Consider the following 13,096-nt stretch of genomic DNA (forward strand, 5'->3'; position numbering starts at 1 on the left):
TCCTGGGTTCAAGTGATTCTCCTGCCTCAGCCTCCCAAGTAGCTGGGATTACAGGTGTCTGCCACCACGTCCGGCTAATTTTTGTATTTTTAGTAGAGATGGGGTTTCATGTTGGCCAGACTGGTCTTGAACTCCTGACCTCAGGTGATCTGCCAATCTCTGCCTTCCAAAGTGCTGATATAAGTGTGAGCCTTATATCACGGTGAGCCACTGTGCCTGGCCCATTGTTTAAATAAAATTAAAAATCTTCAACAAAATACTGGAGAAACTGAATCCAGCAACATATAAAATAGATTACACACTATATGCAGATGTGATTTACCCCAGCAATGCAACATTGATTTAATATTTGAAAATCAATGCATGCAAAAATCGTATTAATAGAATAAAACACAAAAATACATGAGCATCTCAACATAAAGTACTTGAGAAAATATTACACATTTTCATCATAAAACACTCCAGAGTTATGGACAAGAAGATAACTTCCTGAAACTAGCGGTAGTTACCTATGAAACCCACAGCTATCATTATACTTACCAAGGAGAGAGTGAATGACTAATCAGAATGACCACTCTTGCAAATTCTCCCTTTTTCACCTTCCTGCTCTCATCACCCTCTTTTGCTCCTCCATCTTCCCAAAAACATTTTCCCCCATCTTTTCCCAAAGCCTTCTCCCCTCTCCTGCTGCTCACCACCATTTTATCCCCCTCCACCTACCCCAAAACTTTTTTTCTCACACCCCCACCATCTTTTCACAATGCCTTCTCCCCACTCCTGCTTACCAACCTCTTTTCCCCACTCCTGCCCCTCTCCCATATGCCACTCTTTTTTCACCCTCCATCTACCCCAAAACTATTTGTCTTCCCAACCCTCCTTCCCCTCATGCTCACCACCATCTTTTCCCCCTCCATCCACCCAAAAACTTTTCTCCCCACTGTCTTTTTGCAAATCCTTCCCTCCCTCCTGCTCGCCCATTTTCCCCACCTTTACCAACCTCTCTTTACTCCTCCCACTTGCCACCCTCTTTTCCCCCTCCATCTGCCCAAAAACTTTTACCCACCATCTTTTCCCCACCCTGTTTTCACAAAACCTTTTCTCCCTCCTGCTCAGCCCCCCGTTTTTCCCCCTCCTATTTGCCAACCTCATTTCCCCCTCCATCTACCCAAAAACGTTTTTTTCCCCACCGTCTTTTTCCTATTGCCTTTTTGCAATGCCTTCTCCTGCTTGCCATCCTCTTTTCCCATTGGTACTCACCCCGCTGTTTTCCTCCTCCATCTACCCCAAAACTATTTTCCCCCTCTTACCACTCCAGTCGCACTGCAGTCACCATCTCGGCCACCACCCACAGTGAGGCGAGCCGCGGTGCTGCAGGCTGCAGCCTCCAGCATTTGGCAGGTGTCTTCCTTCCCCTTCTCCTCCGCCTTTAAGTCGGGCACAGAAGAGCTGCGTAGGCAAACAGGAAAGAACCCGGGATGGTCTGACTCCCCCCCTCAGCATACTTTATATGCGGAGTTATGCAAATGAGTTCTGGGACTACATGTTCTGATTGGATGAGAGAAAAACCTCTAGGCATACTCGGACTTTGTTATCATGTTCTGATTGGATGAGAGCAAGTCTTAAGACGACCAATCAGAACATGATAATAAAGTCCAATCAGAGTAGGCCTAGGGTTTTTCTCTCATCCAATCAGAACATGTAGTTCAGGAATTCATTTGCATACCCTCCCTATATAAAGCATGTTGAGTGGGCAGAGTCAGGGTCTTCCGTATATTCTCCCTGCACCGGGTCCGCGCTCGGTTTAGTGCAGGAAGAGGAGAAGAACGGGAAGACAACCGCGGCACAGCAGATTACCTGCTGATGTTGGCTGTGGTGATGGAGCTTGCTACCGGAGCAGTAGGAGAGTGGCCCACAGCGGGAGCATGGCCAGAGTGGTAGAAAGACAGTGGGACAGGTATGCTATCAGAGCTGCGCTGCCCGTGGTGAGGGCAGATTGGGGGCGCTATCTGGGGTTGCATTGCCTAGGCGGGTTCTGTGCAGTATCGGGGACTATGTTACTTGCGGAGGTGGAACAGGGGAGGGGGGGTGGGGGGGGACACTATTGAGGATGGGATTAGGTGTGCTATCGGGGGCTGTGCTGATCATCAAGGCGGCTTAGGTGTGCTATCGGGGCAGGCGACACGCTGCTCCGAGTTGGGGGATGTTACGGAGGCTACACTGCCTGTGGCTGGCAGGGGTTAGGGGCACTATCTGGGGCTGCACAGCCGGTGGTGGGTGGCGTGTTAGGGGCGCTATAAGCTACTGTGTTGTCTGTGGCCCAGGGAGGGTTGGGTGTGCGGTTGGGTGTGCTATTGGAGGCTACAATGCTAGCAGACAGGTTAGGGTCACTGTCGGGTGTTGCACCGCTTGTGCCAAGGGATATGTTTGGTGTGCTATTTGGGGCTACGAGGGGCAGGTTGGGGGCACTGTCGGGTGCTGCACTGCCCATGGCAAGGGGTGGGTTGGGTGCACTATCAGGGGCTACACTGCCCAGGGCGGGGGGGCATGCTATCCTGGGCTTCACTGCCCATGGCGGGGGGCTGGTTGGGGACGCTGTTATAGGTTGCATTGCGGTGGTAGGGGGTGGGTTCGGTGTGGTATTGGGGGCTGCATTGCCAGCAGTGGGGGGTGGTGGTTGGGGGCACTGTCAGGAGCTTGCACTGTCAAGCTAGTAGCAGGTTAGGTGCGCTATTGGGGGCTGCACTGCCCGAGGTAGGGGGGCGGATTAGGTGCACTATTGGGGGCTAAACTGCCCACAGCTGGGCGGGGTTTGGGGGCTCTGTTGGGGGGTTGCAGTGTCAGAGGAGGGTTAGGGGCATTATCAGCTGCTGCACTACTCGTGGCAGGGATCAGGTTGGGGGCACTATCGGGTGCTGCAGTGCCTGTGGTGGGGACGGGTTGTGGGCATTATCGGGTGCTGCACTGCTGGCGGTGGAGTGGTTGGGGGTGCTATCGGGGTCACACTGTCAGCGGCGGGGGACAGGTTAGGGGTGCTATCGGATGCTACACTGTGGTGGAGGGCAGGGGGTGGGGTGTTAGGGGCGCTATTTGAGGACTACATTGCTGGCAGCGGGGGGCGGATTAGGGGCACTCTCAGGGCTGCACTGCCGGCAGCAGGCAGCAGAGGTGGCAGTGACAGCAGTGGTCTCCACGGAAAGGACAGTCCTTCCCTCCCTGGACTCCAGGCTTTACAAAGCGATTTTCTCCTGCTTAAGCACAGAGGGCATACAGTGTTTCCTTAGGAATACTGAGCACGGCAGGGCCCCCCACATCTGCTGTGGTTCCCTGGGTTACACCCTCTCGCTCTGTGTTGTGGAGACTGCCTGGGACCCCCAGGCACCGAGTAACGTGCACCACGTGGGGGACGGGGCTGTCTGGGTGGAGGCTCAGGAATGAGAGCCTGCACTTGGTTGGGGAGAGCTGGCTGGGTCTGACTTTTTGCTGCTTCCTTTCCCCTAGGAGGGCAGCTCTGGTGGGCCCAGTGGTTCCTGCGGAGTGGGGAGCCGGGCACTGTGGTGTCTCCAGTCCCCACCACAGGCTCCGATTCATGGCCAGCTTGGGCCGAAAGGGGAGGGTGGGTGTCAATGCCTTCGCTGAAACTGGCACCTGCCACCCAGTGGCCAGCATGACCAAGGTGAGGCTTTAATGCTACCACTCCCTGCATCTGTTCTAGGTTTTTCTGGCTTTGCCTGCCCAGCAGTCTGTGCCCACCTAGAGGAGGAGGAGGGGCCACCCTGCCGCATGCTGGACGCTGGAGCCCGCAGCCTGCAGATGGCACAGTACTACAGCTCACCTCGCTGCGGTTGGTGGCAGTGATGGAGACTGCAGCTCGACCACAGCAATAGGAGGCTGGAGGTAGGAGGGTACCTGGTGGTGGCCACGTGGTAGGAGCCTTGTAGGGTGGGGCTGGTGCATTGAGAGCAACAGCAGCAGTGGTTGTATTGGCATGGGCATTAGTGGTGGCAGCAGCAGCAAGTCTGTGAGCCAGGAAGGGGGTGGTAGGAGCCCTGCAAGGCCCAGCTGGCCTGGGGTGGGTAAGAAGCAGTGGGTGCTGCAGCGTGGGCCTCGGTGGCAGCAGTGGAAGTGCAGCCAGGGCAAGGAGTCCTCCCCCACCTTTCTGCAGTCTCTGGAGGGCGCCCACCTCCTGCTGGCTCCTGAGCCAGGCATGAGTGGCAGCATTGTCTCATTCTTGACAAAATTTAGGGAATGACTATTTGTGTATCTTTTTGCTTGTTTTTTGTTGTGTTAATCTTGGACTTTTCAAATTTCATGAATCAGGGAGTGGATAAAAGGTATCATAATAGGCCTTCTAACTCTATCACCTGATTTTTTTCCTTTCTTCCTGTCTGTTTTTTCTTATCACCATCATCTTGTTCTTTATTTTCTTATGCTGCTGCCTTTATATCTGGTTTCTATTCTTGTTTCTCTTTCTGTTCCTCCTGCTTTTTGTTTTCTTTATCCCAAGCAATGGCCTTAACAAACTGAAACTGAGTTAAAAGTAAACTACTTGCTAGTGTGTTGTATTTTTAAAATAATTGGTCCATTACTGTGTTTTAGAGATGAGAAAGTAGTTGCATAATGATTTAGTTACTTGAATAGCTTTGCTTTCGTGATCCTGTTAATGCGTTGTAAGTAGTTATGCAAGGAATCAAAAAATGAAGCATCAAATAAAATACTGATAGCAAATAGTCATTTCATCTCTCTCCCATATAGTCTGGAGATAAATGCAAGTCAGGGGGTTAATAAGTTCCAAAAGTTTATGAGATCATTAAGTGAACCACATTCCCTTCATTTTATTTTTCTGCCACAGTTTTCAAGAGCGTTGTCATTTGCATGAGCAAACCTTGTTCATCACCACATCTTTGCAACAGGGAAGGGAAGGGAAGGGGAGGATCATATGTATAATGTTTTAAGGCAAAAATTCACAACCAAAAGCAAGGCTTTATTAACTTTCACCTTCGAGAAGCTGCAGTGTTGAGCCCTGTGTTATTCCTAGTATTACTGCCTTTGATACGAACTCTTAAGTGATCACTTTAGAAGTTAATGCATTTTATTGACTGCTTTCAAGAAACAGTCTATATTGTATCATGTTTTTCAAGCCCGCAGAATTGTATAAGGCCTATATATATATATAAGGCCTATAATTTTGACACTTTTTAATGATTTATAAGGTTATGATCATGTAAAATCCTGTTGACACGTGAGAATATGTGTAAGTACCGCTAGATAGCTTATTTTGAAGAGACAGTTATTTTGAAGAGATAGAAATTGGTTGCAGTTGCTTAGGTGTATTTGTCAATGCATTGCCTCAATGTTTTAAAGCGTATAGAAGTTCGAATATGCTTTAATCTCATGTAGTCCTTGGTTTATAGGGTGTTTAAATATTTTTAAAGACTAAAGATGTCACAGCCCCCTTTAAGGTTCAGTAATATTAAGATTGGAGATTTATAGGGTTAGAATCCAACAAATTCAGAGGAAAATTGTTAAATTATATAGCTGTAGAGCAGGAAATGAAACGCAGGTTCTAAGCTCTAAGGGGACCATGAGCTGCCATACAAGTGCATCAGTGACTGGACATAGAGTTGGCAGAATTACAGGATGGTTAAGAGAGTGAGCTGTAGAGCCTCACTCTATGTGAACATGAATTTTATATAAGTATGTATGTATTTATTTATTTTATTTATTTTGAGATGGAGTCTCACTCTGTCGCCCAGGCTGGAGTGCAGTGGTGTGATCTTGGCTCACTGCAACCTTTGTCTCCCAGATTCAAGCAATTCTTCTACCTCAGCGTCCCCAGTAGCTGGGATTACAGGTGCACACCACCATGTCTGGCTAATTTTTGTGTTTTTAGTAGAGTTGGGGTTTCACCATGTTGGCCAGGCTGTTCTCGAATTCCTGACCTCGTGATCCACCCACTTCAGCCTCCCAAAGTGCTGGGATTACAGGCAGCCACTATGCCCGGCTGTGAACATGAATTTTTAAACTGCATGGTGCTTTGGGTCCCAGCTTCTCCATCTGTACAATGGGGACAGTACTAAGGTTTTCTTTTTCTTCTCAGTCGACTGAATTATTTCCATAGTCTGTCTGTCTTGCCACTCTTGTTACCCACATGAAAGGACCTAAGGTAATTTCTGACAGCCTGGGACTCCTTGTGCAAAACAGAAGGTGCCACAGACCTCATTTTAGGAGAAACCTTTGTTTTCCTCTTGGAACCCCAAGAACTGTAAACAGACAGGTCCATCTCAAAATCTAAGGCTCTGCTCTGTTTTGCTTTGCTTTACCTGACTTTTTTTTTGATTTGGGTGGGCATCAAAAATTAGTAGGGGAGAGCTAAAGAAAGTTGTGGATATGAACATGTATTTATGGTAAGGTAAGTTATGAAGGAGAAAAATCTTAGGATCTTGTATGGCAAATTCTTGCACTAAAGTAGATAATGACTAATTAGGAAAGCAGGAAATATAGGACAAGTCAGAAAGTCATAAGATGGGAAAGAAAAGCTTACGCCTGGTAGATCCTCTCCTGTCTAGAAGTGTCGTATGTGTGATGTTTATATGAAGGAGCTCTAATTAATTGGATTAAAAGATAATGAAAGCTCTTAAATTGTCAGAAAAATAGAAGCTCTAATGCCTTTTATTTCACGTGACTTCAGCAATCTTTGGGATATGAGAGTTTTAAAATTATTGGTGGTAAAAAGTCTTCAAAAAGTAGACATTTGGTCTAAATTAAGTCAGAGGTTAAATTGGCTAAGTGCTTTAATGTCATAAACTGCTTCTTTGACTTTGGAAAATTGTTCAGTTTACCTAGTTTGGAACTGTTAGATTTCTAGGTAAGGCCTGGGGAGAGGTGGAGTTAGCCATGTCTCCTAGCTATGCTGGAAGAGTTAGACTTTATCTGCAGTTCTGTCTTGTATCCTGGACTCTGCACCTGGTATGTAATTGAAACTGCTTACATTGAAAAGAAAAATTATGTGTTTTTGGTTTTAAAAGGGGTGGGAATATGGTTTTTTCCAAAAAGTGAGTTTTGGCAAATTTAGAAAGTTTAAGAATTATTTTTAGTTGTAAGAAAATAAAGTTTAAGCAAGTTATAGAAGGTTTATGAAAATTAACTTTGTAAAGAATTGTGTGTGTGAGCAAGTTGACTAAAGGGACAGTAATGTTAGATGTAATAAATGCAGGTACCCTTCCACTTTATCTTCTGTTTCTTAGGTTATAAATATTCACTACCTACATTTCTAAAAACTCTTTCACTATAATATTAACACATAACTCCATTCTCCTTGTATTGCCTGCTTTTTCATAGTATCCTGAAATTGCATTAGTAGATTTAGATTCAGAAGATGGTGGGGAAGCATCTTATGAGTGTTTTAAGTAAATTTAAGGCAAAGGGTTTTCTGTACATGGGTGGTTATCACAGCATCACTTGTTGCAGCAAAACACTGGGTAACAACAATGTTTATCAATGAGAAATTGTTCGGATAAATGATGATTTGTGCCTTGCGAGGCTCAACTATTCAAAAGCACCCTCTTTTCCTCACTTGCTTTACCTTTGGTTCTGGGCCTGGAGCCTTTCAGAGGTTACTCAGGACAATGGACTCCTGTTTCCTGTGACTAATCTGGACAGTGGCTTCCTATTTCATTCTTCAGCATCTTCCAAAAATTTGTGAAGATAATTTCTTCCTTTGTGACCCATACTCTTGGTTTACTTTGCAGTTAACAATTTCATGCCTTCGCTAGATTATCTGTGTGAAGGTGTGGGGTGTATGTGTTCATACTCTGGAGGGAGCAGAGGAAAATAGCCACAGCCAAATGAGTGATCTTGCACTAAATACTCATTATAAGAATGTTGATACGTTCATAGATGGTAAATCTGTCAGTAATTTTTACTTGTATGATTCTTGGTTAAGACTGCACTCACTGGTGATAAGCGTGCTGAATGGATCATAGGTGTTATATTTATGTGTGGGAATTGCATTCAAACCACCAATGCCTGTCTACTCAAGTTTTGTTGCCTTTTGATTAAAAACTCTTGTGAATGTTTCCGTGGCATGCAAATATGGGAAGTGCAGTTTGATTCTAGGTAGAAACTCTTTGGTAGTTGAAATGCCATAATAAGAGACACAGCTGTCAACGGGCAACAATTCACTGTTGGTAAGGAATTTACAGTGCTACTTGCCATATCCTTCTTTATCCAGACTTTGTGCCAAGAAAATGAAATTCTTTTTAAAAATTTTTTTCTAGAGTAATCGTACAATATTGCTGTTATCAAGCCTGATGCTGTAATTAGTAGAAAAGGTCTAGAAATTAAAAGAAAAGTAGTATTTTCCAACTACGGTTAAATTAATTGCAAAATAACATCCTTTTAATTGTCAGATTGGAGACAAGCTTATTAAGAGTGAAATAAAACATAATGTGTTGCTGGTGCTAGGTACCTCTAAAGCCTTTGAGCACTTTCTTCTTGACAAAGGCTCAATCTACTCATGTGTCCTGTAAATAATCCTGCTCTACCAGCATCCTATGTAAATTTTAAAAATTATAGTTCTTATATTAGATTGTAACAAATGTTGTTGTTCTTTAATTATATGCAATGCAATCTTGTTATAGACTCACATTAGCTTGCCTTATTCCCTGTATGTTTGTTGTAAAATGTATAGTCCTTTTCAATATATGATAGCTTAAGGATGGACTTAATATTTTGTTTTAGAACCAAAATCTTTTATCTTATATCCAGGAAAATTACATTGGAATTCAGAGATCAGCAAACATTTCCTGTAAAGGGTGAAATAGTAACTATTTTCAGATTTGCTCAGCATGTGGTCTCTGACAACTAAACTCTGAAGTCATACCAAGGCAGCATCAGTAATGTTTAAATGAGTGAATGGCGCTGTGTTCCAATAAACTTTGTTTACAGAAACAAGTGGTGGGCCACATTTTGACTGCAGGGTATAGTTTGTGGACCCCTGAACAATGGCTTTTTCTGAAACAACACAATTGAATTGAGATTTGAAAGAATGTTGAAGCAGCATTGTTTGTCTGGGGTAATACCTGAGGTTTGTCATCTCACACCAGGGAAATCAGGGATGTGGACACACAAGAAGTGAGTTCAAGAGTGGGTGATTAATAGGTGAAAGAAAGAGAAAAGAGAACAGCTCTCTCTCCTGCAGAGAGAGAGAGGGGCACCTGAGTGGGTCTTCCAGTTTTGTGGTGAAAAGCACAAGGTTTTATAAAAGAGCTTAAGGAGGTGGTGTCTTGATTTACACAGGGCTCGAGAGACTGGTTGGACCAGGTGTGAACGTTTGCATAGCACAGGGAGAAGCTGGCCATCGCACCCTAATCTTTTATTATGCAGACGGGTTCTCTACCTTACCAGCACCATATTATCTGTTCCTTACTGTACCTGTGGTTGACAGAGACAAGGGAAGATGGAGCCACCATGTTGAACATGCCTGGCCCACAGGTAGCCTTTTCCTATTGGCACAGCTACTGGCATTCCTATGAGAGCTTATCAATGTCTGCAGCCCAATTTTACAAGATGCTCTTTGTTAGAAAATAAATGATATAGGTTTTTTTTTCATTAATAGGAAAACTTTACACTAGGACTTCCTTACTTTCAGTATCTGCCTAAATAATTTCTTTTTAATTCCTACATCAATGTTGCATGTGCAATAGAGAAGGTGACATGTAGGGAGCTGTGTCAGCAGGGGTTGCATATTTCTTGATGAGCTTCCCATGATGCATTCTTCTTCACTTGTGGCAACATTAGCATTAATTAATCTACAGTAAAGTAGATGGGTCCACAGGTCATGGGACATACACTAGCTCTGCCAATTACATGTTGATTTAAATAATATATTCTCTAAGGACAGCTTTTTTTCCCCCAGATCCTGGTATGTATGTGGAGTTGGGGAGAGACACCAAACTGTACCCCATTTCCTCATATATTGCTTATACTTTTAGAAGTGTTTGAAAGATAATATCACATACTAGTAGTTTACTGTTTCTTATTCAAGTTAGTTTTAATAGTCGCTAGGGTGAATGTTTTCAAAATTGTATAGATATTCGGGTTGAGGCGATACTATAAATTATGAGTTCATCTCAGTTTTTTTGTGCTAGCGTAATGACATTTCGGAGACATAATGCATATCTGCAAAATACTTCACCTCTCTGGAAAACAGTAAAGGGCTACATAATAGGACAGACAAAAATAAAGGCTTGGCGTAATGGCTCACACCTATGATCCCAGCACTTTGGGAGGACAAGGCAGGTGGATCGCTTGAGCTCAACAGTTCAAGACCAGCATGGGCAACATGGCGAAACCCATGTTTACAAAAACGATAAAAATAAGCCGGGCGTGGTGGCATGTGTCTGTAGTCTGAGATACCTGGGGGACTGAGGCAGGAGAATCGCTTGAGCCTGGGAGGTCAAGGGTATAGTGAGCCGAGATCGTGCCACTGCACTCCATCCAGCCTGGATAACAGAGTGAGACCCTGTCTCAAAATAAGTAAAAATTTATAAAACAAAGAATGTTTCTAACTGTAATAAAGGAGAAGTGATCAAGCTTAAGTGTAGCTTAGATTTAATCTTTGATTTCCAGGTACTATATTACTTAAAAATATGATTTGGATATTTAGAAGTTGTTCAAATTAGAAACTCAGGAGTGGGGTCACTGGTCACTAAGGTGTTGAATATTTTTAATACCTTAGTGGATATGTAATCAACAAAGCCAATGGAACCAATAGAGCATTTGCTTTCATAAGAATTTAAGTGTTGCTGGGTACTCTTAAATCGAGCTCACATTATTGGTGTCATTTAATATAATTACTGAATTTCTTTGAACCCAGTTTCCACTTTTTAAAAATTATTTAGCTCATTAGGCTGAAAACTTCTCTTTGTTACATTTTATTACACTTCAGTGTAATATGTGTAAGATGTACATTGCTTCTCTCTAGAAAGGTGAGACAAGTTGAAGCAGGGTTGGGGGTGGGTGCTTCCAGTTCATAGGTAAATAGGAGACAAACGGTTGCATTCTTTTGAGTTTCTGATTATCCTTTCACTGAATACATAATTTACATGCGAGATGCCATAGAGGAATAGTCACTTATGCCTGAGTCTGGCTTAGTGAATCTGCATTTTTACATAAAAAACTGGGCAGAGAAAGCCAATCAGATACACATTTGTCTCAGGTGAGGAGAGGGATGACTTTCGGTTCTGTCCTTTGTCCCCCACCTGTAAAGATAATCTATCAATTGCCAATTTATATTGCCAGGGTCAAATTCAACAGAACTGTTTTAGTGTAAAGATGTTGAGGCCCACAAGAAATTTTCTTTCTGACAAATTATGAGGGAGGTATATAGCTTTTGAAATCTTTGTAGTTATTTTATTATTTTATTTGGGTTTTTTTTCTTTATTGACAAATAATTGTATATACTCACAGGGACATAGTGATGTTTCAATACAGAAAAGTTATAGTGAGCAGAGCAGGATAATTTCATATCCTTTGTTAAAGGAAAATAAATCTCCGGGACACCCCACTAAGCCAAATAATAGTTATCTTATTTAGAAATAAAATGGAAGGCAGGTTTGTTTGATGGAGCTCCCAGCTGAGGTGGGAGAATTGCTTGAACCTGGGAGGCCGAGGTTGCAGTGAGCCGAGATCGCGCCATTGCACTCCAGCCTGGGCAACAAGGGCGAAACTCTGTCTCAAACAAACAAAAACTATAGAAAACTATTTGTGAAAATGCTTTTTGATGTGCTGTTTTATGTCACAGAATGCAACCTGTGTTTTGATTCAGCAAGTTCAAAACACTCTTTTTGTGGAATCTAAGAATTGATTATTTTGATCCTGTTGAGCTTTCATAAGAAAATATGAATATCCAGTTGTAAAAACTAGAAATAAGCTATAAGCTATCTGTGGAATGCTTTGTGAGGTGCTGTTTTATATCATAAAATTGAACCTGTGTTTTGATTGAACAAGTTGAAATTACTCATTTTGTAGAATCTAAGAAGTAACGTTTTGGAACTTCTTGAGCCCTTATTAAAAAATAGAAATATTCAGTCCTAAAAAGTAGAAACAAGCCATCCATGCAAACGCATTGTGATGTTCTGTTTTGTGTCATAAAGTTGAACCTGTGTGTTGATTAAACAGGTTCTGAACACTTTTTTTTGTAGAATTTATGAAGTGGCATTTCTGAGCCTATTGAGCCCTTATACAAACATACAGTTTTAAAAGCTAGAAACAAGCTATCTGTCAAAATGCTTTGGGATGTGCTATTTTATGTCACGGAATGAAACCTGTGTTTTAATTCAATAGGTTCAACACATTCTTTTGGTAGAATCTGAGAAGTGACATTCCCAAACCTCTGAGGCCTTTAAAAGAAAATACGAATATTTTCCTCTAAAAACTAGAAACAAGCAATGCGTGGAAACGCTTTCTGATCTGTTAGTGTCACAGATTGGAAACTTTGTTTTGATGGAGCAAGTTCAATGCACTCTTTGTAGAATCTAAGTAGTGACATTTCCAAACCTATTGAGCCCTTATAAGAAAATATGAATATTTAGTCCTAACATGCTATCTGTGAAAATGCTTTTTTTTTTTTTTTTTTTTTTTTTTTGAGACGGAGTCTTGCTGCGTTGCCAAGCTGGAGTGCAGTGGTGTGATCTCGGCTCACTGCAACTTCTGCCTCCTGGGTTCAAGCAAGTCTCCTACATCAGCCTCCCTAGTAGCTGGGACTACAGGCGTGCGCCACCACGCCCAGCTAATTTTTGTATTTTTAGTAGAGATGTGGTTTCACCATGTTGGCCAGGATGGTCTTGATCTGTTGACCTCGTGATCCGCTTGCCTCAGCCTCCCAAAGTGCTGGGATTACAGACGTGAGCCACTATGCCTGACTGAAAATACTTTTTGATATGCTGTTTCATAACACAGAATTAAACCTGTGTTTTTGTGAGACAGGTTCCAAAAACTCTTTTTGTAGAATCTAAAAAAGCGATGTATCCAAACCTTTTGAGCCATAATAAGAAAACATGAATATTTAGCCCTAACTGCTGGAAACAAGCTATCT

At 43.0% G+C, this 13,096-nt stretch overlaps 1 long non-coding RNA gene across 1 annotated transcript in view; it reads left to right on the top strand.

The window, feature by feature from the left end:
- Positions 1-1,758: 1,758 nt before the first annotated feature.
- LOC107970302 (uncharacterized) overlaps positions 1,759-13,096 on the top strand; it is a 32,428-nt gene continuing 21,090 nt past the window's right edge. The window contains exons 1-2 of the long non-coding RNA XR_001712833.2: positions 1,759-1,954; positions 3,713-3,894. This is a non-coding gene — a long non-coding RNA (uncharacterized LOC107970302). The remainder of the gene's footprint in view (positions 1,955-3,712; positions 3,895-13,096) is intronic.

Source organism: Pan troglodytes, chromosome 23 (assembly GCF_028858775.2).
Source record: "Pan troglodytes isolate AG18354 chromosome 23, NHGRI_mPanTro3-v2.0_pri, whole genome shotgun sequence".
In the NCBI taxonomy this organism is placed as follows: Eukaryota; Metazoa; Chordata; class Mammalia; order Primates; family Hominidae; genus Pan; species Pan troglodytes.